This window comes from Ambystoma mexicanum, chromosome 9 (assembly GCF_040938575.1).
Source record: "Ambystoma mexicanum isolate Mex_15411 chromosome 9, UKY_AmexF1_1, whole genome shotgun sequence".
Lineage (NCBI taxonomy): Eukaryota > Metazoa > Chordata > Amphibia > Caudata > Ambystomatidae > Ambystoma > Ambystoma mexicanum.
The window spans coordinates 573,419,631-573,444,744 of NC_090931.1; the positions used below are offsets into that span (position 1 = coordinate 573,419,631).

At 48.3% G+C, this 25,114-nt stretch overlaps 1 protein-coding gene across 2 annotated transcripts in view; it reads right to left on the reverse strand.

Annotated features, from left to right (window-relative positions):
* The window catches only part of NXN (nucleoredoxin), a 743,311-nt gene that overhangs the window by 480,981 nt on the left and 237,216 nt on the right, over window positions 1-25,114 (reverse strand). The window lies entirely within an intron of this gene.

Sequence of the window (25,114 nt, forward strand, 5' to 3'; positions counted from 1 at the left end):
GTGGCAAGTAAATACAGCTAAAATGAACAAGTTACTCACCTGTGGTAACGTTCTTATGACGGGATGTTCCTCCCACGTATTCCTCATCTTTGATAGGTCGAAGTATACTTGTAGCTTGCTTTGGCAAATTTTTCTCATAGGGTTGAGCGTCAAGTTTTGATCCTCGATGGCCTCCGTAGCATCCCTTGTGTCGACGACGCTGGTATACGAAGCACGGGTACTGACCGTTACCTCAGTTCTTCATATTTTCCCCCCTTTAACTTGCATGCTGTGTCACAGGATGAGACAATCTTGATGTTAGGGAGAATTCTCTGTAAAGGCTAATTTCCCAAACCTAGTGAGTCCCCAAGCAGCTTTGCTGGATTTTTGGGGTTTATTTTTTCTCCTGCTAAGAGTGAGACTCTTTCTCCCACTCTTAGACATGATTTGAGGTGTTCCTTGGACTTTTTATGTGTTTTATGGGCTATGGGGTCCTTTACCCCATAGGGCTTCATGTGTTTTTGGTATGTGGGTTAAACAGCACCCTCCGTGCCGTAGCCCAGGGGTGTCGTAGCGACCCCCAAACATAGACTCCATACGCTGGGACGGACTACTGTCTCCCAGGGCATGTAAAGTCACCATTGGCTTTACTAGTCTCAAATTGTGAACAGAACCAGTACAAACCATCCTATTGTGGACGTACTGGTCGGGGCAATTCGATTGCCCCAGGGTCTGTTGTTCGAGGGGGCACTGTCCAGTCCCCCCGACCGAGTTTTGGCTGGTGGCAGTGGATACTACTTTTTATATTCAACCGCGAATATATTCCTATGGGATTTTCCCATTGTTCGAGGCTACCACTTTTTAACATAGCCTCGAACATACCGCTGGTTTATTAAATTAATATAAATTCACCGTTTGGTATTTTTTGCCGAAACTTGGTTCCAAAATGGCGTTTGTGTTCGCTTCTGTGACTCCAACCCAAGTCGAGCCCTTTGTTCCACTTTTTGGCGGGCTTCTCCACAGAAGCCTCCAAAAGTGGTGCCACTCTGTCTGGGTACCACAGGGGGTGTGGGAGGGGGTTTAGGCACCCTGGACTGAGTTGCCTCGGCAACTCAAGTAGCACTCTTGTGTGATTGGCCCAAGTGGTGAGCCGCCCGGCTCACCACTTCGCATGTTTGAGTGACAGCTAGGCTGAATGAATGGGGGTTTTCTGCATAAAAGCAGGGCTTTGGGGACTGGAACTTCAGAAGTCACCACAGGACCTAAAGAATCCGAGGAGGGAGAAGCCGACCTGCAATGACGACACCACCGGTGGAGCCCTGCTGAACCGTCTCACCACTTTTCCCGACGACAGAGGAGATCTCCAGTCCGGAGAGGCTTCTTCCTTTGACTGGTGGGGATAACCAGTTTGCCCGTCTTTTTGCCTTCCCGGACCATCTCGTGGCCGCCTTGCCCGTGCCAAGCACCCTGGCAACCGGAATACCACGGTTTACCACTACCACGAAGAAAAGGGTGGTACCTTGTAACCGGGAAACTCTGCGGCTGGTTTCTTCCCTGGCAGTGCAACGGCCTTCAGCTTTCCTCCACGTCGAGACCTCCTATTCCTCTGGACGAAACACCGACTTGCACCCGCTGCCAGGAACTACTGCCCCGCTGGAGAGTTCTTCCCACTTTCAGGTACTGTGTCCCGCCTGGCTTCCCTTGCGACAGATCGTTTGGGGTGACAGTAAATCCCCGACTTTCTAACCTGGGTTAGCCTGGGACATGTTAACTATCTCTTCCTGACTTAATCTCAATCTTTTGTGAACTTTCTACAAAGACTCTTTGGGCATAACCCCACTGTGTGATCCTGGACACATTTCGCTTGCTCTAAGAGTGGGCCTGGCATTTGAAGTTCCTTTCTCTCCAGTAGACTTTGCCTAACCTGCCTGACTGTGGTTCTTTGAAAAGTATTGAAATGTGTGTGCTTTCATAACTCTGCCTTTTTCCCTCCCTTTTTAATAACTTATTAGAGTGCCATCTTATGTTAAGCGCTCACCTCTGTCTGAAAATAAGTGCTGTTTCTCATTAAGACTTGTCTAATAAGTAATTAGGGTTGCATATATATAATAGTGACTGTGTGTTGAATTTACTTACCTCTTTGTGCTAGTGTAATTTACAAGTGTGTCTTTAAATAAATAATTATACACTTTTACACCAACGCTCTGGTCAGTGTGCTTGTGCTACTGTATCTCTGTACCTATTGTGTATACTCTATATACTGCCTAACTCATCTTGAGAGAAGTCTGACTGCTCAGCCACAGCTACCAGGTAAATCTGGGTGGTACAGACTGCTACCAATTGGGTTTACTGCCAACCACCTCTAGTTCTAAATCTTTTGCAGTGGTCCCTAAGGGAACTGCACAGGTTTCTGCCTAACAGTTGTGACACAGGGAGGTGTAAGACACGAAAATTCTAGGCCGGCAAGAGGGGATGGATGGCAGGGTGTTGAGGAATATGTGGGAGGAACATCCAGTCAAAAAACCTTACCATGAGTAACTTGTTTTTCAAATGGATTGTGTCCTACTTATTCCTCATCTTTGATAGACTCCCAAAGCACTTTAACTTAGGAGGTGGGTATCATGAATGTGGCTATTTGTTTATATTATGGAGGACAGCCTTGGCAAATGTGGCTTCCTCTCCTGAAAAGGAATCTACACAGTAAAATGTACTGTAAGTGTGAAGGGACAACCAGGTTGTCGCTCAACAAATGTCTCACACTGGCACACCCCTTTCCAGAGCTGAAGAAGCAGCCACCCCTCTAGTGGAATGCACCCTCAGACCTATGAGCAAGTCTTTGCCTATTAACGAGGAACACTCTGTTATGCACATTACAATCCATCTAGAGATTGTTTGTTTTGTGACTGTCATGCCCAGTCTTTGGCCAGCATAACCGATGAAAAGTTGATCATCTTGGCGAATACTTGCAGTCCTTGTAATGTAGTAGCTTAGTGCCCTTTTCGGGTCCAGACGATGTAGTGTCTCCTCTTTAGATAGATGAGGAGGAGGGTAAAAAGAAGGTAGTACAATATGTTGTGCTAGATGAAACTCAACTTTCGGAGGGAAAGATTACCTCTCAAAATTACTTTAACCTTTGAAAAGGATGTAAAAGGTTGTTTGGAAGATAAGGACTGTAGATCACTTATCTATCGGGCAGACGTGATAGCTACCAGAAGGAGTGTTGCTTATCTGTAACTAATGTCCTCCAGCACTGGTATTTTTCATGTATTCCCATGCTTTGAATATTCCCTGCAGACAGGATGGGAATCCTTGGTAAAATGTTATTATAGCTTATAATACAGTTTTTAAGCTCACTTTAGTATCCCATCCATGTCCTTTTTGGGTGTATTGTGCCCCAGCCGATGGGAGGTCGAGTGACAAGCCCCACCCAGGAGGCCATCTTAAGATTCTAACCCCAGAGAGATGAGAGTTGGCAAAATGTAGCCTATCTCGGGGAGATAGGTGGGTGCATGTGAATCCATGAAAGATACCAATGCTGGAGAACAGGAGTTACAGGTAATAAACATACTCCTTCTCCAGCATTGGATCTTTCATGGATTCACATGCTTTGAATAGATTGCCACAGCAGTAAACATTTTGTAATAGGAAGTGTAATGGGAGAAACAAAGTGTTGCAGAACGGCTCTTTCGAACTTTGCGCCAGCCTCTCCTTGTCCCTCCATGCAGTAATGCTTCACAAAGGTGTGCAAGACTGCCAAGATTGCTGCCCGGCATTTGTCCAACAGGGGAATCCCTGCCCACAGTGCTGCTAAAGATCCAACTGCTTTAGTGGAATGAGCGTGAACAGGTCCCTGTAGTGGCCGATTGGCCTGGGTGTGCGCTGTGGAAATTGTGGCAGAAACCCATCTAACAATACCTTGTTTTGAAATAAGACTACATTTGTTAGGGGCCCCAAAGGCCACAAATAGTTCAGACGTGCGCCTGAAGTTCTTTGTTCTGTCTGTATAGAACTTGATAATTCTTCGAAGGTCTAGCAAGTGTAGAGACTGTTCCGCTGATGTGGATGGATGCGCAAAGAAAACTGGAAGAGTATCCTCAGTTTGTAATTGGAAGGTGGATAGTAACTTGGGGATAAACGTAGGGTTTGTTCTAAGGATGACTTTGTTCCTTTCAAACTGGAGATATGGAAGTTTCACAGATAGTGTGTTTATTTCTAACATCCACCTGAAAGACGCGACCGCCACCAGAAGAACAAGTTACTTACCCATGATAACGTTCTTTCGACTGGATGTTCCTCCCACATATTCCTTAGCTTTGTTATTTCCCAATATCCAGCTTGCTGCCTCGGAAAAAATGTTTTCTCATTAGAGGGTGCTGGGCGTCGATGCCTGTCGAGTTGAGTCCCTCAGAGGACTCTGTGCCGACATCACAGGTAATAGTAGCGCACGCAGTGTCTGTTGCTCAGTTCCGTTTTGAAGAGCGAAGCACTGTCCCGAGTTAGACAGTTACTACCCTTGAGGAAGCGCAGACTGTAACAACAAGGGAAGTTTTACTGTGGGGAAGGATGGGAGGGGCGATAAGGAATACATGGGAGAAACATCCAGTCGAAAGAACATTACCATGGGTAAGTAACTTGTTCTTCGAATGGATTGTGTCCTCCCACGTATTCCTAACCTTTGATACTCTCCCAAAGCAGTAATATAATCAGGAGGAGGGAGTCAAATTTGAGTCATTAAATATGCACAGAGTGCAGTACTGCTTTTCCAAATTTAGATTCTTAGCTAGTGGAGGAATCCAGACTACAGTAGCTTATAAAAGGAGTGTGCAGAAGACCATGTGGCAGCTACACAAATATCCTGCAAAAGCTGCCCATCTCCCAGCTCAATCTTCACACTGAATCTGTTGGCCGTCTCCATGTTCATCAGTCTGGCTTCAGAGCTGCCAGAAGCACGGAAACTGCTCTCCTGAACATCTCTGAAGACCTGCTCTCCAACCTTGACTCCAACACCCCGTGTCCTCATATTACTTGATCTCTCTTCTGCCTTTGATACGGTCAACCATGCCATCCTGCTCAATTGTCTCAGTGATAACCTGGGTATCACCGGTCAGGCCCTGGCGTGGCTGACTTCTTTCCTCTCTGATCGCCCCTCCCAGGTTCAACTTTGGTCCTTCCTCTCCATCTCTATCTCTATCTGTGGTGTTCCCCAGGGGTCTAACCTCATTCCCTGGCTTTTTAACCAATACCTGGCTCTTCTTGCCCACCGCATTGCCGCGCTCTGCTAAACACGCTCTGCCCCAACTTCCATTGCTATGCTGATGACAATCAGCTCATTTTCAGGCTACCCTCAGCCACCTCCTCTCCCGCTCTCATCTCTGTCTGTGGAGTGGTGTGCTGCCAAGGATCTCTGCCTTAATGCCAGTAAGAGTGAGATTCTCCTCATCGGCACACCTTCCCCCTTCTTTCTCGTCCCTCTCAGGCAGGCCACTCTTGGCCCTCTTTCTGTGCCCACTTGTGAGGCTAAAAACCTCAGGGTCAACTCCACACTCTCCTGCTCTCCTCACATCTCCAACGTCTCTAAGAAGTCACACTACCAGCTGCACCTCCTCACAGGTATTCTCCCTTTCCTCTCCTTCCCCCAGAAGCTCACTGTCTCCAGAGCTCCGGTTCCTTCTAGGCTGGACTATTGCAACAGCCTCTTTCTAAACCTACCTGCCTCTACTCTCTGCCCTCTGCAACTTATCCAGAAAGGACTGTGAGACTTGTCCTTGGCCTCAAGCCCAGGGATCTTATCTCTCCAGGTCTGAAATCTCTGCATTGGCTCCCAGTGGCTGCGATGATTACATTCAAACCCCTTTGCCTTGTCCACAAGGACATCTGGGGCCGCAATACCTTCAAGTTCTCTTCCTAAATATCTTCCTTCTCGCGCATCCGCCTCCATCTCCCCCAGGGTCAGTTGCTTGTCCAAGCATCGAGTTGATGTAGATCTCTCTTCGGCCTCCCTCTGGAACAGCCTCCCAGCCTCACTGAAACTTGAGGAAAATCATCTCTGCTTCCAGAAACACCTCAAAATCATTCTCTTTGCTTCTGCTTTTTCTCCTCCTCTCCCCTGCTGAATTCCTGGCTGAAACTGCACTGGTTACCTAGACACCCTCTGATCTCGGGCCCAGGTCCCTCCACTGCCAGTCGCACACCTGCACTGTCTTCTTGGCAACCTCCCGTGCTCGGGACTGTCCCTGTATCCCTACAGTCCCTCTAACAGCACTTACCTTTGCACTTGCCACCACTGGCTGTATTTACTTATTGTTATTAGTCTATTATCCCATGTACTGCACTTTCCCCTCCCCCTCTATCTTGCACTCTCCCCCTTCCCCCTTCCCCCTTCCCCCTTCCCATGCAGTTGCGCGATCTGAATGACACCTGGCCTAGTAGGATTGCTGTCTGTCTTCCCCCTGTTCCCCCCCTCCCTTGCCTTGTCGCGCCTTGAAACACTTGTGTATAGGCCCGTTATGAATGCCATATCATCATCATCCTTTATTGGAACTCCTCTTTGAAGAGCTAACGAAGCTGTGATACAGCTGGTTGAATGAGCCCTTATATGTTCTGGAGGGTCTTTAAACGGGCACGAATGAAGAGGCTCAAAGGGAGTACCCATTAAAAAGTTTAAGACTAAATTTAGATCCCACAGGGGGACTCGAAAAGGAGTTGGGGGGATAAACATTAGTTAATCCCTTCAAAAACTGAATTACCAGAGTTATTTTAAAGTAGGAGACTTCCTCAGCAGTGCGCTTGAAAATGGAATGCGCTGCTAGCTAACCTTTGATCGTACCAATCTGGAGTCCCAGATTTGCTAAGTGCAACAGAAAAGATAAAAGCATCTGTGTAGTGCATGAAAAAGGGTCAACATTTTTATCTCTACACCAGTTGCAGAAATTATTCCAATGGCTGCGGTATAAAGATTTGGTTGCTGGCCTTCTGGCCGAAAGCAACATCTCCATTACGTCGTCTGGGAGGTCCCAATCCTTGCATCTCATCCTCTCAGAAACCATGCGTGAAGGCTGAGCGTCCCGATGTCTGGATGGAGAACCCGACCCTCCTCACGCGATAGAAGGTCCCGTCTTTGTGGAAGACTCATCAGAGGGAAGATGGACATGTCCAGAAGGTCCGGGTACCATGTTCTCCTGGCCCAATCTAGGGCAAGTAGAATCATAGATTTCATGAACTTTCGCAACCTCCTGATTACGTGAGGAATGGTGGGGACTGGGGGAAACTCATAGGAGTGGAAATTCCCAGTCCACTACAAACATGTCTCCTAGAGCTCTTCTTGGGGGAAATTCCCTTGAGCAGAACAGCTCGCACTTCCGGTTGGCACCAGTCGCAAACAGATCCACTTGAGGGCTTCCCCAAAGGGTGAAGATCTCTTGAAGGACTTCCTGAGCAGTTCCCACTCGTGTGAGACTGCTCTGCCTGCTCACAGCATGCGCCGTTGCGTTCTTCTCTCCGGCTAGATGAACTGACAGAGATTCCTTCTTTTATTGCCCAGAACCAAAGCTGCATTGCCTCTGTACATTGGTAGTGACCCTACACCTCCTCTTGTTGAGGTAGTACATGGCCACTGTGTTGTCCGTCATTATCTGGACATTCCTTTCCAGTACAGATGGCAGAAAAGCCTTCAGAGCTAGTCTGATTGCTCTCAGCTCTAAAAGGTTGATATGTAGTCTGGACTCTGAGGGAGAACAACGACCGCTGATTGTCAGATTGTTGGTATGGGCTCCCCACCCCGTGAGTGAGGCATCCGTCACTATTGTCATCTCCGGCCATGGTTGCCAAAATGGCTCTCCTTTCAAGATGTTCTCCCGACAGGCCCACCACTGAAGATCCAGTGAGCTCTGCCTGGGATTTGCAGGAAGTCGGACATACATCCTGAGAATTGTGACCACTGAATCCTGAGAGCCCATTGGAGAGATCTCATTCTGAGGCAAGCCTTCTGTACCAAGATGCAGGATGCCATGAGGCCGAGCAACCTCAGAAAATTGAAGGCCGGTAGACGCTGGGCATTCTGGTATTTGGTCACCATCTGCAGAATGTCTTGAGACCTCACCTCTGGAGGCGAGGCATTTCTCAGGGATGCATCCATTACTGCCCCAATGAATTGGAGTCTTTGTGATGGTATTGTGTGAGACTTCTTGAAGTTGAGGGAGAAGCCCAGTCTGTGAAGGGAGTGACAGGTCCATACCTGCCTGGAACGCTCACCTGGTATCCACGGGGACGTCACTTAGCCTGTTCTGACCTCATACGACCTCAAACCCATCCCTGGAGGCTATTCGACTGGAGACTGGGCCTGAAACACAGGATTGGTAGAGTTTAACTCCCTATTGTCTGTGTGCTTGAACCCCTTCTTCCCCGGGGTCCAACCCTTTCCTTTGATCCACAGCTCACCTTGTTTTCTTGGATAGTGGGATCTCCGTCCTGCTTTCAGCGAAGGGGCTTGTTGATTGATGCGGGCTCGTTGCTACCTAATTACTTCACTGGCAAGAGTCCGACAGGTAAGTATAATGAGTCTTTTGAAAAGTTCTCTAACTTCGTTCCTTTCCTTCCTTAGATGATGGCCGGCGTCCGGGGATGGCGGCGTGCTGCTGAGATGAGTAGCGCTGAAGGTGAGTGAGAGCGCAATGCACGATACACCCCTTTCGTATTTGTATTGAACTGAGTTCTTTTTCTGTGTCTTTTAGGTGCTGCGACTTTTTCAGCGTGGATGCCGGTTATGAAGAACAAATGTGGTGAGTAAGAGCGGTATGCGGCGCCTCTAGATGTTTACAAGCTAACCTGGAGTGTCTTTTCCCTCTTGCAGATGGATGAGAAGTTCCGGAGACAGAGTTCCCCCAGAGCGGCTGGGATTCAGGTAAGCGTTTGAAGCTCGAACAGTATTTAAAAATAAGCGAAGATTTGCAGAATGTTTACTAATTCCTTTTTTCTGTTCTTTTCCCTTAGGAAGCCGCGTGCCGGGATGGGAATGACACCGCCGAAGATGCCCGCAGAACAGAAGGAGCGATGAATGATGGGCAAAAGCGCTGCAAGGTAGAGCTGTTCCCAACGGTGTTCTTGCAGGAGCAGAGCGCAGAAGAAAGATGCAGGCCTACTGGAGACCGATCCGAACACGGCGAGTGTCACGCTGCAGGTGCAGAAAATGCAAAGCATGTTTCTCAGCCTGGGCGTGGCTTAAATAGTCTCTGGGTATCCCAGGTGTCTCTGGGCTGAACCACACCAAAATGACTAGACTGCACATGCAGTTCTGGGAACCAGAATATGTGGGGGCATCCATCTTGTCCCCATCAATGCACTACAAGTCCAATCCCCAATGTTATCCTATGGGAGTGAGTGAGTCTGGTGCCACAACCGCCAAGTCTGACTCCAAGTGGGTCTTTGGAGAGGCCCTTGAGACCCTCCAAGTGGGTCTTTGGAGAGGCCCTTGAGGGCCATGTAGGTGATTGTGGCCTGGCTCCAGCCTGACATCTTGGAGGGCTCGGGGCAGGGATCATGACACTATCACTCCCTTCACAGACTGGGCTTCTGAGATGTTCCAAGGCCTGTTCTGAGGAAATGGCCCTGATGAGCCAATCATCTAGGTAGGGGTAAACGAGAATTTCCCCCTATCCTGAGACTCACTGCCACAACTGCCATCAGTTTGGTGAAGACCCTCGGGCGGAGGTCAGCCCAAATGGCAGAACTCGAAACTGATAATGAGAACCACAAATAGCAAATCTCAGGTACTGTCTGTGCTTGTGATGGGTCGGCACATGAAAGTAAGCATCCTGAAGGTCCAATGATACCATCCAATCCTGAAGCTGGAGGGCCTGAAGCATCGGAGAAAGGGTTACCATCTTGAACTTGTCCTTCTTGAGAAACTGTTCAAGTTTCTTAAGTCCAAGATGGGTCTCAATCCTCCATCCTTCTTGGGGGGGGATTAGAAAATACAGGGAGTACCAACAATTGTTCCTCTCCGCTACAGTTACTGGTTCTATAGCACCTTTCTCTAGCAGGGTTAAAATCTCCTGCATAAGGAGCGGATCTGGAAATTTCAAAGAGTTGTTCCACAGGTGGATGACTGAGGTTTTTGAAGAAAAGGGAGGCAGTAACCTTGGGCCACTGTTTCCAATGCCCATGCATCTGAAGTAATAGCCTGCCATTCTGACAATTGCTGTGACAATCTGCCTCCTACTGCAGTCTTGTGAATCAAGTCCTCAGAGAGGCTTTGGAGCGACCAACGCAGTGGCTGAAGGCAAGCCAGCTGCTGCTGTTGCGGACTTAGTACTTCTTCCCAGTCCACCACAGGGGAATCTTCTGTGTCCTCTTTGAGCTGGCTGTCCTCTGCCCCTTCCAAATGTGGAATAGTGAGTAAAGGACCAACCCTTCAAGGGTGCACCTGTGGGGCGGTTTGGAGGTTGTCCGATTACAGCACCAAGGGATTTGGCTGCTGCCTTGGAAGTTTGCAGCTTCTCCAAACTCTCATCCGCTTTGTTTCTGAATAAATGAGTGCCGTCAATGGGCATGTTGAGAAGTCTGGATTGTACGCCTGGGGAAAATCATGACTTTCTCAACCAGGCAAACCTGTGCATCACTGTACTTGCCGCCACAGCTCTGCTGATACTGTCAAAACCAGTCTGGAGAGATTCGCACATTGCATCTTTCCCTTCCTTGGCAATGTTTAGAAATCCGTCTCGCTCTTCCCCTACGGGGGATGTGGTCAGCTGCCATGGAAATGCACTCCCAAAGGGTGTGTGTAAACCATGCTAGCGTGCAAGTAGCATTACCCAATTTCAATGCCATACTCCCAGCTGAAAAAGCCTTGGCCATGGCGCCATAACGCTGGTCATTCTGCCTACGGTGGAGGTGGCTGCCTGAATCACCAGACTCTCTGGCGTTGGATGCTTGGACAAGTAAAAAGGGTCAGAGCTTGAAACTCTGTACTTTGCCGTCAACTTTTTGTTGACAGCCAGAATGGCCTCTGGTCCCTCCCTGTTGGTAGCCACACGTCTTTGTAAGGCTTGATGGAAAGGCACAATTGGATCCTCTTGTGGTGCTCTGTCCAAGATCTCAGTTAGATTGTCTTGCTCAAAGACTGGTGTTGGTCTTGACCACCCCATATATTCCATAAATCTTGACTTCAGTTGCCTGTATGTCACGTCAGCGTGGTCACCGGGGTCCGCCCTGCCGAATTCAACCTCTGGTTAGGTGTCTAATCCACTAGCCTCATGTAGGCATTCCTGTAGGTTTTTCATTCTTGAATCTTCTGGAATTAATGCCTCAAGCACTGATGGTGTTCCATACTGCAAACCAAAAGGTCTGGATTCGAAAACTCCTCAGTGTCCTCAAATAGTGGAGAGGGATTTGAAATATTCAGACTGGGGCAAAGGAGTACATGTCTTTTCCAATGTAGTTGTCATGTTCGTGGTCAAGGGAGCTGAAATCGTCGAGACCGTCAACGATTTTGACGGTTGTGTTGATGGTTGCGTCGATGGCTTCGACATATGTGGCGTTGAGGAGGTCGATGCTCGAAGCCTAGATGGCTTCTCCAAATTTATCGGAGCCGATGACGCACCTTTTGACCCTGACGGTGTCGAATCTTTTGGCATCGATGACGATGGCTCAGTTCTCCACAAGCTTTCCTCTACGCTCGCTCAGGGTTTTGGCCATCATGGATAGGGAGTCCTCACACTATGATGATCGACCCCAGACATCACAGGCAGATCCTGTGGGGGTCTGTCACAGACATCTTCGCACCTCAGTCGTAGCATTTGTTGAAGCCCGACCTGGGAGTGGACGATGCCGAAGACTAAACCATTCTACACGTATTCATTGGAAAATATTCCTGTCAAGGAACAAATTGTACCGTATCCGAAGCGTAAGTGTGGAAAACAGAACTGAAGCCAGCTGGCACTGTGCGTGATACATATACCTTCGGTGATGTCGACATCGAAAGAGGCCTCAGAGGGGCATCGAGTCGACAGGCATCGACACACAGCGCCCCCTGCTGAACATTATTTTTCCGAAGCAGTAAAGCTGGATATTGGGAAATATCAGATAAGGAATACTTGGGACGACACAATCCATTCGTAATAACATTTTAGACAAAGGTATGATTATCAAACCTAAGAGTCTACGAATTTTACAACTGATGTGCACAAAGGTGATAATATGTATGTATATTTAGATGGGTGCAAGATGATTTGCGAAGATATCGACCATTAGGTTTTAAATGTCATTTCACACATGTATGAGGGCCTAAGGAAAGAAGAGTGTTTATTGCTCATACTTAAGATGGCAGTAGCATTAAATAGTATTTCAATAAATGCGCTCGTCTAAAAAAAAAAGTACAAAGATATTTTAAAAAGGTACCCACCCATACTTTGTTTGGAAATTTTACAAATGTTTCTGTATGCTGAATGTACTTTCTGCACATATGTGTTTTTTGTAAAAGGCAAAATATAACTAAGTTACTCATCGTAGTGACTACCTTACTCCTAGCCCATAGTCCCTTTTCCTCCATACTTGTGGGACATTCCGTCCTTTGGGACGGGACCGGAGCACTTTTGTCAAAAAGCATAAAAAATGAAAATGTCCTTCTCTTTTTACGCGGGGTTCAGCACATGGCCGTAACCCCGCCCTGCTGAGCACCGCACCACGCATCGCCCTTGAGTCCTTTTCCTTCGCCAGGTCTGCGACCATTTAAGCAATAATAGAGGATACTTGTTAGAGGGGATGTCAGGCAGGCATATGGAGGAAAGGAAACTATGCACTAGGAGTAAGGCAGTCATTACGGTTAGTAACTTGGTTATACTCCTACGTCCCGTCCCCTTTCCGCCATGCTTGTGGGAGATTCCCAAGCACTCCTCACAGGTAATACGGGTGGATGGAAACTCCTTACTGAAATAGGTTTTTAAGGACAGCCTGGCCGAATTGGGCATCGGCCCTGGCGCTCAGGTCCAAGCAGTAATACTTTTGGAAGGCAACAGCAGCCTCTTTGCCACGTACAAGATGGGCATGAATGCCCTTCGGAGGTTGAAAACCCTGAATGGCATATGCTTCTGAAATGCAGAAGGAAATCCATCGGGCGATAGTAGCCTTTGGAGCAGGTTTCCCTTTCGGGTCTCAGAATGTAACAAAGAGTTGTGAGGAGCCACTGAGTTTTGTCAAGATAGAACTTGAGGGCGCGCCTGACATCTAAATTGTGCAAAACCCTCTCGGCATCTAAGGCCGGATTCGGAAAAAAAGACAGGCAGTGAGAATCAGCCACTACCTTCGGTAGGAAAGAGGGATGACTGCAGAGCACAACCTTATCCTTATGGAAGGTGAGGAACGGATGTTCCACAGACAAAGCTTGAAGCTTGCTTACTCGCCTTGCCAAAGTCAATGCAATCAAAAAAGCGACCTTCCACGAAAGGTGTTTGAGATCAACCGCAGCCATAGTTTCAAATGGTGTATGGCTTAAGGCGGTGAGGACCACATTCAAATCCCATTTTGATTGAGGATTACGATTTACGGTACAAAAAGATGTAATAGACCTGCAAAATTCCTTTTGATGACTCGGTCAATGAAAAGAAACAGCTGTCAGTGGACAGGTAGGTATTACCCAAATTGACCTTTTACAATTGACTTTTTGCACAATTTACCTAATTATAGTGCTCCTAACTGACCTGCACAATTGACCTTTATATTATTTTAGTCATTTTATATATGTATTGGGTTGGTTTTGGATTATAAATAATATGAGGGGATTGGGTGGGAGTTGTGGGGGGGTTTGGATTGGGTGGGGGGTTGCGGGGGGGTTTCCCCCCGCATATATGTCCTAATTGACCTTCTAAATTAGGTCAATTCTCCCGAGGTCAATTCTCCCAAGGTCAATTGTGAAAAGGTCAATTAGTATACAACCGACAGGTAGGCAGCAATAGCCGACATGCAAGTCCTACAAGACAAGACATGAATGCCCGAAGCTGCCAGATGACATATGAACGACAGGACAGTGTCAATCGTAGCATGTCTGGGGTCCAGCCGCTTAGCTAAACATCAGTGGCAAAAGCAGAGCCACTTGCTCCTATACTGAGACCTCGTACAGGGTTTCCTGGCCGCTTGGATAATGCGCATATTGTCCTCGGACAAGTTAAACTGTGCTAAGGATTTGAATTAAGGCACCAGGCCGCTAAGCTGAATGATTGTGGGGAGGGTATCCACATCAGCTGATCGCACTGGTGAAGCAGGTTGGCAATCAACGGCAGTCTGATCGGAGGACAAATCGACAGATGCTGAAGTTCAGAGAACCAGAATCTGGGTGGCCACCAAGGAGCTATGAACAGGAGAGTGCAATTCGATGAATGAGCTTGTAAAGTGACCGATGAATCAGAGGCAGAGGTGGGAAAGCACAGGCCTTCATTTTGTGCCATGGAATTTCGAGAGTGTCCCTTAGGGAGGAGGCCTCAAGACCATTCCTGGATGCATAAAGAGGAAGTTTCTGTTTGTAGAAGTCACAAAGAAGTCCACTTCTGGAGTGCCCCATTGGAGAAAGATGGTGGAGAGGACCTCTGTGTTCATTTCCCACTTGTAGCTGGCTGCCGTTTGTCAGCTGAGTGAGTCTGCAGTCACAGTGAATTAACCCGGAATGTGTATCCCCAGTAGCCAAATGCCGTGCTGAATGGCCCAAATCTGAATGGCAAGGTCCACAAGAGGTGGTGTTTTTTTTTGTTGATGACATTTTTTTTTATTTTCAAGACAAACCCAAGGAAGGGCAACAAAAAAAAAAGGACTTCCATTCACCCATCCACAATTACATGTCCCAATCGTGATCATAGTTGTAACAATCTTGTCACAATCGCATCAGAGTATCTCGTTTCATCTTCCGCACTTTTGTCTATGATGCACAGAAAATCCTCAATTCCATCCTTCTCCCCATTTATCACCTTCATCGGGCAGCCTTGAGCTTTATAGATTCTGTGTTCCGTTGCTGCACATATGTCCATGTCAGCGACCCATTCAGCCAGGGTCGGGGATTCCGGGGTACCCCATTTTTGGGCTATATTGCGTTTTATCAGCCTCACTGCTGTGGATAGGAACAGTCTTTCACATTTATGACATTGTTCTCATCGGGGATGCCCAGCAAAAGTATTTTCGGGTCCAGCGATATAATTCGACCCAGGACCTTCGTTAGTTTATCACAACATTTGCTCCAAAAGGTTCTAATTCGGAGGCATTCCCACAGGATGTGTATGAAAGTACAACCCCTCCGCACCTTCCCCAGCATCGTAAGCAGTTTGGGTCCGGGGCACATTTCCAACCATACAGTGTGACTATGGGGTAATAAACCTGGTGAAGAATTTTTAGTTGGATCAAGCAAAGTCTGTATGAGATTGCAATCTCTCTTGGGTGAATTAGAACCAATATCCAGTCCTCCGGATCAATAGTACCTATGTCCGTTTCCCATTTGTTTTGGAGCCTGGTCAGCTCTGGGAAGAGGTGGTGATTTGGTGCCACCTTGCTTGTTGATATAAAACATCGACACTGAGTTGTCCGTGCGGATGCGGACCACACTGTTCGTGATGGATGGTTGAAAAGCTGTCAGCGCCAGAAACACAGCCAGGTGTTCCAAATAATTTTTATGAAACTGCCTGTCCAGCAGCGTCCATAGATCGGAAACCTGGAGATGATCCAGTGTCGCGCCCCATCCCAGAAGGGAGGAATCTGTGGTAACCGTCACTTGTGGGCAGGGCTCCTGAAAGGAGGCCCCCACTGTAAGATTTTTGGTCGAAGACCACCATAGGAGATCCGTCATCATGAAGGATGGAACTGGGATCATCTTGGAATCTGAGTCCAAAGCCTGACACCAAGAGCTCCGAAGAGCCAGCTGAGTAACCCTCATTTTGAGACGTGCAAGAGGAAGAGCTAGAACGCACGAAGCCATGAGGCCCAGAAGTCTCTGGAACCAACAAGCAGTCATGTGCTCTGACTGGATGAAGAACCGACACATGGCGAATAGATCCGCAATCCTGTGCGCCGTCAAGTACACCCTGGAGCTGACCGTGTTCCAACAGAAACCCAGGAAAATCAGGTCTTGGGAGACCATCATGGAAGATTTCTGCCAGTTCACTGACAGCCCAAGATGGAACAGGAGTTGAAGGAGAGACTGGAGGTTGATTGAAGCCGTCAGTGGACAAGGGCTGTGCAGGAGTCAGTCATCCAAATACAGATATACATGAACACCCTGCAGCCGAAGGAAAGCTGTGATGACCGACATCTTCCTAAAGACATGCAGCACCGAACTCAGACCAAACGGGAGTACACAGAACTGGAAATGCTCCCCTCCCAGGGAAAACCGCCGATATTTTCGATTCGGCCTCCATATCAGGATGTACATATACGCGTCCTGAATTTCCACTACACTGAGCTAGTCGCCCTTCCAAAGAGAGGACTTTATTTGGCAGGGTGTGATCATCTTGAATTTCTCTTGGGGAAGAGAAAGATTGAACTGGGAAAGATCGAGGAAAGTGTGCAGACCAGCCTGGTTGGGTTTGGGCACTGAACAGACTAGAGTAGAAACCCTGCCCTTACTCCCCAAGGGCAACAGGTTCCACCACCCTGAGGTCTAGAAGTTTCTGAACCTCAGGTCTGAGGGAGGATGTCCCGATCTGTTGGAAGGGAGGGTTGAAAGGTGGGGTGGAAGGAAAGGGAGGGAGGGGCAAGCGAAAGCCCGCCCGAGCGATGGACAAAACCCACCGGTCTTCGGTGATGGTCTGCCACGCCTCCAGATGAGACGAGATTCGTCCTCCCACCGGAGTCTCGTGCGACCGACAAAAAATATCATTTTGCAGATTTGCCATCAGGGAGACTACCTATCCCAGGAGAGGAGGCTGATGGGTGAGAGAAAAACTGACCACATTGTTGTTTGACGGGTGCCACCAACCGGAGCTTCAGTTCTGCGCGCCCGGCTGTCCTGAAACCCCCTGAAGCCAGAAAAGGATCAAGACTGAGACCTTGACCTCTGTGTATAAGGGACCTTAGCCAGGACCCACAAAGATTTGGCTGTTTGGGGGCTCGCCTTGGTCTTTGTAAGTTCCTCATCCGTAGAAGAATGAAATAATTCCTTGCCTTCGAAGGGAAGGTCCAAAACTTTGTCTTGCACCTCCTTCGAAAATTTCGTTGCCTGGAGCCATGCCTGGTGGGACGTGTCAATTCCCACCATAAAGCCTCGAGCTGAGCTCTACATGGTGTGCCACAGCTTCCAGCAGATCATATGCCAACACCCTATTGTCCGACAAACTGGATTTAAAGTCATCTAGCCTATCCGCAGGAATACACTCCTGGATATCAGCCAACTCCTTCCACAGCCTCAGATTAGCTGCTTCCAGGATAAGCTCGGTATTTGCTTGTCCAAGTTGAAGTGCTGAGTTGGCAAAGATTTTCTTGCCCAAGGAGTCCAGAATCTTGTCTTCCTTGGACAGAATCTGAGCCGCAGCCATCGAGGTCACAGAGGCCGGTTTGGATTGAAGCGTGGCCGCAGCTACCACCGTCGAGGAAGGGAGCGAACAAGACGCCAAGGCTATATCCTCAGAGGTGTGGAGCTTGTAACGGGCATCAATTATTTTATTGATGTGTAGCCCAGTGTGGGGCTTATCCCAGACCTTACGGGCCTCAGCAAAAACATCCTGCTTGAGGAACAGGCTGATGTGCTCTTATGGTGACAGTGTGAATGCTCCCGAAAGCACCCCTCCTGTGGAGCAGGGGCCTCAGGTACTGGAATGTCAAGGTGGGCCATCATATCCAGGACCCGGTCATGGAATGCTCTGACAGAGCGGCGCTGCTCATCACTATCCTGATCTACTTGAGGGTCATCCGGCGAATCGGAAGCAAACAGCAGGACTGTCTCAGGTTTTAAAGTACTATCCCGCTCTGCCGGTGTCTCTATGGGAGACAGCAGAGGTAGGGGAGGAAGAGCTGGAGGCGGACCAAGAGGAAGAGGTGGCACCACCGCAGGAGCTGTCGGAACTGCCGGGGTGGAAGGTAGAGCCAGAGATTCAGTGTAGATTTCCTTGAAAAGACCCTCAAAATACTCCTTCATGGGGTCAGAGTGCACGAGCATCTGAAATGTCCCGCAAAAAGCATCCACTGATGAAGGTTTAGGCGCTGGGGTGGGCAGAGGCCGCTCATATGGGGCATACCCCCACAAACGCAATGAGGATGATTGCCAGGAAGGCCCACCACCACCCGGGTCCACATAGACCAGTGGACCAGAAGCAGGAGGAAGCGAGACAGTATGAGGCAGTGGCATCCGAGTGCGCCAGTCATAAGAAGGGCGGAACTGATTTTTACTGTCCACTTGATGTGGGAATGGCTGCTTAGCCCCAAAAAGAAGGTTCCCAGCACCAGATGTTGAGAGTGTGTGTGCAAGGGAAGAATCCAAAATGGCTGCCGTGGACCATGAGGGTTGGGACGGCATTTTGTCGATGCCTGAAGAGAACTGCGTCACCTGTATAGATGAGGCAACCGTCTCCTCAGGCTGGTCAGGGGACTTAAGCAACACCTCAGCCTTGATGGAAGGATCCTCGGCAGAGCCGGTACTGGGGGGTCTCGGATGTTAACTGGATATCTTGAAGGTAGCCCCAAAATTAGCCTCCAGAGGAGGAACCTCGGCAGAGCCGGAAACAGAGGAGTTACGGTTTATGACCAGCCTCTTTGCCTTGTCCCCTCGACAGAACCGGTATCACTGCGTCCCTGAGCGCAGGAATGCTGAGGAATCCACCTCACGGACAAGACCTTCAGAGCAGGTCTCTCAGTTTTGTCGGTACAGACCTTACAGCCTCAAAAAGAGGAACCTCGGGTTTCCCCCCGGTAAGTCTTCCTCCCTCGAGAGGGTTCTCAAGCCGTGGCTCGGTACAGATAGCTCCTGAAAAGGAGTCCTCAGGGCGTATCCCGATATCTGTGTGGAAAGCTCCAGAAACGGAGACCTCAGAGCAAACCCCAGTATCCAAAGCCACAGATGAACTGGGCTGAATTTAGCACCCGACCTCGAAGCGTGGTCCGGTTTTGGAAGGTCCGACGTGGGAACCCTCGGAGAAAACCCCGGTATGCCCGTTAAGCCTGCAAGGCACGTCAGGGGAAACCCTGGTAGCAGAGCTGCTGAAGCCCCTCCCGGACCTGGAAGGCCCCGAGAAGGACTACCCAGGCCGTGGCACCCTAAAAGGTAAGGAACTTACCAGGCGTCTTTTCTTTTCGTCCATGTAAAGCTGAAAATGAGGTGGAGGAACGTGCTGAAAGACTTCCTCCCACCGACGAAGACGACGATGGAGTGCCAGGACGGAGAGGGAGTCACAGCAGAAACACAAATCCCAACTATGGTCTGGGCCAAGACACTCCAAGCGGAATGTATGGGGATCAGCCCTAGCGAAGCTACTTTCGCATGAAGTGCAGGACACAAATCTCAGTCACTGCGGCATAGATGGAGGACTAAGTGACTGCAGAACCGGAGTAAGAAAAAGGACAATGGGAACAAAAATATTTCCCGGTGATGCAAGTGCATCCAGCCCCGACCGCGCGGAGAAAAGGACTCAAGGGCGATGCGCAGGGCAGAGCCCAGGAGGGCGGGGTTACAACAGCATGCGGTACCCCGCATAAAAATAGAAGGACAAAAATATTCATTTTTGATGCGTTTTGACAAAAGTGATCCGGTCCCATCCTGAAGGACGAATGTCCCACAAGTATGGAGGAAAGGGGACGGGACGTAGGAGTAAATGAAATAAACAGAATGTTTTCAGACTATGCAGTAAAATATGTTTGTGTAATAACCTGTATATCCATCATGAGTAGCATCAGGCGAAACGTCTTTTGGTTATGTCGGGACTGACATTCAAATCAGAGAATGATACCCCAGATTGAACAAGATAGCAACTAGATACATTTTTATGAGACATGGTTCATAAAATAATGTGTGTGTGTGACATAAAACTAGTGTTCCCAGTCCTTGATGCATGCTCAATACACATTTTAATTCAATAAGACATGTAAGCCATATTCATGCCTTACCACTTAACTTTGAGGCAGCTGAATCAGTTTCTCTATTCAGTGCTTGCCTGAAAGTTTTCTATCAAAGTCTCAAACCAAGGGTGGCCACCAGTTGCTAACTGTAAAGATACTGCACAGAGATCCATAAGCAGGCATGGAAGGGGTGTGGGGGGTGTTCCCAACAACAATACAGTAAAATTCTCGTATTTTACATAGCCCACTTAAAAACAATCCATTCAGCCTTTAATTCTTTCATAGTCTACTTGCACTTTTTCCATCCGGACCGGTACCACTTTCCCCCAGTGAGATGGAGAAAAATAGACAAAGATGTGTACATCTGAAAGTGCCTTTAAGCTCGGTAAATGGGGAGATGTTCTGTGGGTCAGTGTAAAAACTGGAGGGGGTATCTGTACTTTTGCTCTCTAAATGGCAGAGCATAAGCACAGAGCACCCCAGCCAAGATTCTCTATATGGTAACGTTGGACAAGCAATCAAGGCATAAATACAGTGTAGTACCCAAGCCCCACAAATGAATGTCCACACCTTATAAGGTTCAAGTTATTTACACACAATAACACACTTTGTGCTCAGGCAATACTATAATGATAAATGTACAATGTATATGTGTTGCCACAATTACTCTTTGACTCCATTAAAATGCACAAACTGCTGACAGTTTCAAATAGCATACAAATCAATAGCAAAAGGTATCAATAATAGACTTAGGAGGAAAACAAGTTGTTTACACAAATAGCAGAATACTGGATCCCTATGAAAGACACAGTTCTGTTTGAGGATCCCCCCACCTGGACAGCCTGTAAATAATATACTAAACAAGCCCAGTCCCTATATTGCTTACAGAGTCTTATTTCCTTCTATCATGTCCTACTACCCCAATTTACCTGGTTTAGCAGAGTTCGACGTCGGGTCGTCGACGTATCCTTCTTGAGTGAACTCCCTTTAAGGCAAGAGCCATGGATCGCCGAGATCCCTGGAAGAAAAGGTAGAACAATTTTGTCGAGGCAGCATCTTCGGTCCTTGTTGACGATCGATCGTGGACGTCCCGCGAAGATGAGGTGCACCTCAACAAAGATAGTTTGTTGCCACAAAGAGTCAATGAAAAGCATAGGCCCAGCAAGGGTGTTGGGTCATCAGCGTTTGGCGTCGGCGATCAGGACTCGACCACGGCTGGCTTTCGGATCTTCGTCCGCGTCTTTGAAGACTTCGGGTGGCAGGAAACCCACCGGAAGATTCTCCTCAGTTCTTCGGCACCTTGACTTTCTCTGGCAGGACAAAGCGGTTGACTGTGATGAGCAAGGGAATCCTTGTCATGATCTCTGCTTCCAAAAGATCAGGACTTGCCCAACTCCCTTGGAAGCAGACCCATGACCCCGGTTTGAGTGCCAGCCAGTCCCAATTGGGACCTTTTGGACCCTGTCCTGGCGCCAGTGGCACCAGGCTCATAAAGATGCCCAGTCCCAGCGCTGGAAGCGCCGGGCTCATAATGCTTGGGTGGACTTACCTGCAGCAGACCATGCTGCTTACTTACCTGCCAGTTGAGCCCCTGATCCTCTTCTGTTTGGGACTACTTTTCCTGTTGGGTGGGGCAGGAGCCACTCCCTAGGTTCAGAACACTGGAACTCTTCTGGAAAGCAGGAACTCTTTTCTTACCTAGGCGAGGCTGTGGAAGGAGACACCTAAGCACTACAGGAGGCTATTTAAACCACCCCCGATGGATGAATCTTGCTTTGCGTTATTCTGCATTCTCTGCAGCAGAACGCTCATCGTGTCTTCAGCTTCTGATCCTGGGCCTAAGGGAACAAAGGCTTATCATCCTGGAATCCAGTCTTCAGCAGCACCTGTAAAGACAACGAAAGAACAGGTTAGCACTACGGTCTTCAGTGGCAGCGCATCTCTTACGTGGTCCATCGGCTGTCACCAACGCCTCGCGCTGCATTCCGACATCTGAAAGACAAAGGCTTACCTACTCTTCGCATGCTCCGGAGGTCTTCGCACTGCATTCCGGCATCTGAAAGACAAAGGCTTACCTACTCTTCGCATGCTCCGGAGGTCTTCGCACTGCATTCGGGCATCTGAAAGACAAAAGAAGGTGCGTTTAAAGACATTGGGCAACCTTATTACTCACGTGCCATTTCTCCTTCCCACGCCGAATCCAGTGGGTATTCCAGCACCCTTCAGCTTCTCTAAAGCTGCAAACTTGTACCTGCAAGATAAAAGGGACAGTTAGTGCGCATCGTGAAGCAGGCTACAAGCGCTTACTTACGTGCTTCCAGGCGCTTCTATTCCTCACGCGGGTTCGATCCTCAATTCTCTTCAGCCCGCCATCCGCCATCGCCGGAACCCTGCAAAACAAGAGATATCATTACAAAAGACTTTTAAGACATTTGAAGTGCCCAGAACTTACCGTTCGTGCAGTTACCGACGGACAGCAGTCCTCTGAGGTCAAGAGGCCTGCACCCTTATCCAGTGAAGAAACTGGTTACGGCACCCTGCCCCGAGGCAGATGGAGAGCTCGGCGTTCACTTACCTAAGGTGAGGGCGTTAACCTTTGGGGTTCTACGGGAGAAGAGAAAGGGAAGAGGAGAGAGGCACCCAATAACCCCAGTTCATTAATCCCATATTTTCTATCTGCAGACATCTTACTCTTTGAGTCAGGCATACAGTGTACAGAGGTCCAGCCCAAAGAGCCAACCGTGTGTTACACATCACCTTTGAAGATACGGCATTCACCCAGTCAAGACCGGCGCCTCTGCGGGAATCAGGTGAGCGTTACAGTTCTTGATTCAAATGTTTTAGGCAATGGAGCGTTGCGGTTCTGGTTAACGATGGTCGTCGACGATGGACTTCAATGTCCGGCCGCTTCACTTCAGATTCCTTAGCGGTCCCCGTCTCCGGTCGGCAGCCTTTCCAGTACTGACTTCCAAGGAGCCTTGGTGAAGGTTAGCTGGTACACAATGTTCCCTCGTAGCTCGGGAAGAGGTCTCCTAGCCAGGTCTTCACTTGTATCAGTTCTTGGAGACACAACAGATTTCAGATTGCGTCGAAGAAAAGTAGCAGCAAAGCCTTCTTCCATCTGGGCTTCAAGTTAAGCATCAAGTTTTGACTTCAGCTTCTGAACTATTCTGGTCATTGAGAGTTCCCCAGATATACTGTTCTGTCTCATTCACACCACTGAGCCAGGCTCAGGCAGCCAATCGTTGATCAGGGCATTCAGCAGACACGCAGCCAATCAGGCTCACAGTGCATTCAGGCCATTCTTCTCCATCCAGACACTCACAACAAGGAATGTATATTGGAACAAGCACCCAGCCATTCAGCACTCCACACTGCATGCACACCAGTATGGCAGGGCTGTCTCAGTCATTGTGTCACACACCAGAAACCAGACACCCATAACATGCAATGTATATTGGTCACACACTCCATTCACCAAGGTCCCGCCCTCTGGCGCACCCACAACATACGGTCAATGGGATGGCTCCAGCCACTCTGGCCTGGACTTCCCCACAATACGATAACATGGAACTTCCACCTAACAGCCAGTCAGGAAAGGGACAGAGTCAGGGCTTCCAAGGACTTTGGAAAAACAAGGTAACAGGCAATAGAAAGCAAGAGGCCACAGGGCCCATCTTGTCTTCTATCAGGAATCAACTGATTCCAATGGCAGGGCCTGGGTATCCCATAATGGAGGATGCTCAGCGCACCTGTCAAATCCAGCATGGAGCTGTCGCCAGCCCATACCCTGCTCTGTGGGCCACACATAGGTGCCCAAAAACATACACTAGGGGTACAGTGTTGTACTTCCACCCATGGGTGCCATATGAGTATCCCCAAGGGTCTGTTCACCATGACCAAAAAGAGGAAGAGCTGCACTGTCAGGAGTCCCACCTGGACTCCTGTGCAGAAAATAACACAGAACACACGATAAGAGGACTATAGGACAAGGACTTGGAGGCCCTGTGCCTCCAAAGCATTTCCAGCATCACAGTCAGCAAGGACAGAAGTGTCCGGGGGAGATTGGCGTTTCACAATGGCAATGTGACTAGAGTCAGATAAAGCCTGGAGAACTGATGACTCTTATGTAGGGATGGATGTACCCTTGCTACTAACATGTTTGGCCTAGTCTAGAATATTTCAGAGGAATGTCCTTTTGGCCAGGAACTGGATGTGCTCAGGGTGTGAAGCGAATTTGTTCCACCTCTATTCGCAGACAACGGCCTGCTACTCACTTGCACGAAAATAGCAACCCATAAACTACTGGGCACCTTTTGTATGGACCAGGCATCGAACCCATGCTGCTCGGCGTGGTTTTGTTTCCAAGGTGAGTATATCTTGCCCCTGAGCTGGAATCATCGTCTCTTGCATGCTTGCAAGTATTTAGGGGCAGGGATTTTGTTGAACCGCAGTGTGATATCGACAGTAAGTGGATCACCTATGAGTTCCAGGTTCTGTGCTTCCCCACATGCCCATTTCTGTTATCACCATTGCTCATCAAATGTTGGTGTCACTATTAAAATGTGAATCAGACTATGACAACATGATATGCCCCGAATGACCAGTATGTTAAATTGTGTCATTTCGTATGAAACGTGTTCCTTGTAAATGCTACTTCACCAATTGTACCTTTGAACATTCTGACAACTGTGTGAATGCACATGCTGTTCAATAAACACATCATTTCAACAACAAAAAGTAACATTGGTACTCTTGCTGTTAAGAGATTGACCACATACCAAATTTCCTGTTTTTCTAAATATTTTGGGGATTTCAGAAAATTAAAGGCAGTGGCTTGCTTCCATTTTATTTATGGAGGTACGCAACAAAAATATTGATGAATGAGGATTTCTGGATAAAATGCCTTTTCCCAAAAGTTTCTCTTCTTAAAATGTGCTTTGGGATACCACTCCCGAGAGATGATGAATGCACTTTTGAATAATAATGAAGAACCCATACTAAAAAAGCATCATATGAAGAGGTCAGAATATGCAAAAGTATTGCGATTACTAAATGTTTCTGAGAAAATACCTAAAGCATGTCCCGTACGCAAGGAAAAAATAACCAAAGTCATTTAACT